The following is a 2,500-nucleotide window of genomic DNA, read 5'->3' on the forward strand; positions in this document are numbered from 1 at the left end:
GATCGACGTTAAGCCATTTCTCTTTTGTATGTAACACACATTTCATAAATTTTGTACCTCTTATAGAGGCCAAATATTCTCCTCCTCCTCTCATAAAGCACGAAAATCACTTTCACGCCGTGCATCCATCGTGCAAGCACGTAGACCACACACGCTGGACAATATAATAAAAGATAGCGCGGACAGTGGCATGCTATACAAATCGAGAAAGCGCGTACAGTGATCATGCTGGTCATTTTGCCACCAAATTTTATAATCTTTATCATTAGAGCGGGCCCACCAACCTCGTCTCTGTACTTTATACATTTCTCCTCCATCTGCACACACCTTTTCAAACATTAACGGAGAGAGTTCCTTGGACTTGCTTTAAATGTACATATTAGATATGTTGGAATCTCTCTCCTTTAGAAGTTTCCCCAGCCTTAAAACTTTTTTCATTTTTACTCCTCTCTCCATACTTATTTTCCTCTCTGAACGTATCAGAGAGGATTTTATTTCTGACACCTCTTGACTTTTCTTAAATTCAGGGACGTAATTTTGTTCATAATTCAGTGGACTTTTGTGTATTTTATACTTTAAATATTTCCAAACAGTCTCCCTTCTAAAAGTGATAGAACGAATTTTCGTCTAACACTACTTTCTTGGTTCAAAACTTTTATACAATCTTATAACTTTTTCAGTTTTAACCAATTTTGGTTACAGACAGTTGATGCTCAGTTTGTACAAGTATGCAACATTTATAAGTGCATACAGGTCACCAGCCTTATATTACAAGGCTCACCACATATGGGCCATTCGGTCTTAGACACCGACCCGTGGTAATGCTGTGTGGAGATTAATAATAATCCGCAACGGAAAACCGGAACGAGAATAGTCGAGAAAGTATATTCTCGAGGAGCGGTAGACTGCTTTTCAACCGAAGTCATAAAAGAGCCACACGCTCGACGCTACTCCCGACCGGTCCGAGCGAACCGAAAGTGCCTTCCTATAAATACCGAACGGCCGGCCGCTAGGTCGGCGACGCATGGGCTTACGCACAGGCGTAAGCCTGTGCAAACCGCCGTGAGAGCGTACCATCCCGCCGGCACGGTAAAACTTAGACTGAAAATATCGTCGAACATATCCTTTCATTTTATAACGTTCTATACATGAAAATTAATAAATTAACATGCAGGACATAATAAATTCACATTCTCATGTAAATCATGGGTTTAATTAATATTTTAAAAAATTTTAAAACCGCCCAGAACCGATGAGATGAAAATATTAAAACGATATTTTTGCATTTTCTTACGGTAAAACATTAACAAATAAGCGACTATAGCAATATAAAACTCCATTTGTAATTTAATTAATCAAAATTAATATTTTTTTTTGATTTTTCAGCGATCCAGAACCGATGAGACGAAAACATTAAAACGATATTTTTGCATTTTCTTACGACAAAACATTAACAAATAAGCGACTATAGCAATATAAAACTCCATTTGTAATTTAATTAATCAAAATTAATAATTTTTTTTGATTTTTCAGTGATCCAGAACCGATAAGTCGAAAATTTTAACAATCATATTTTTGCATTCTGTACCGTGGATCCATCGTTAAACGCTATTAAACTAACGTCCGTGATGGTATAAATGCAGATTTTCGCTCCGTTTAGCCAAAATAACGAACTTTAGGTGCGCTCCGAAATATTTCAAAGTCCCAGCGGCGTATTGCTTCGCCTCTTAGAACCGATTAGTCGAAAATTTTAACAATCATATTTTTGCATTCTGTACCGTGCATTCATCGTTAAACACTATTAAACTAACGTCCGTGATGGTATAAATGAAGATTTTCGCTCCGTTTAGCCAAAATAACGAACTTTAGGTGCGCTCCGAAATATTTCAAAGTCCCAGCGGCGTATTGCTTCGCCTCTTAGAACCGATTAGTCGAAAAATTTTAACAATCATATTTTTGCATTCTGTACCGTGCATCCATCGTTAAACACTATTAAACTAACGTCCGTGATGGTATAAATGAAGATTTTCGCTCCGTTTAGCCAAAATAACGAACTTTAGGTGCGCTCCGAAATATTTCAAAGTCCCAGCGGCGTATTGCTTCGCCTCTTAGAACCGATTAGTCGAAAGATTTTAACAATCATATTTTTGCATTCTGTACCGTGCATCCATCGTTAAACACTATTAAACTAACGTCCGTGATGGTATAAATGAAGATTTTCGCTCCGTTTAGCCAAAATAACGAACTTTAGGTGCGCTCCGAAATATTTCAAAGTCCCAGCGGCGTATTGCTTCGCCCCTTAGAACCGATTAGTCGAAAAATTTTAACAATCATATTTTTGCATTCTGTACCGTGCATCCATCGTTAAACACTATTAAACTAACGTCCGTGATGGTATAAATGAAGATTTTCGCTCCGTTTAGCCAAAATAACGAACTTTAGGTGCGCTCCGAAATATTTCAAAGTCCCAGCGGCGTATTGCTTCACCTCTTAGAACCGA

This window comes from Osmia lignaria, unplaced genomic scaffold (genome assembly GCF_051020975.1).
Source record: "Osmia lignaria lignaria isolate PbOS001 unplaced genomic scaffold, iyOsmLign1 scaffold0030, whole genome shotgun sequence".
Lineage (NCBI taxonomy): Eukaryota > Metazoa > Arthropoda > Insecta > Hymenoptera > Megachilidae > Osmia > Osmia lignaria.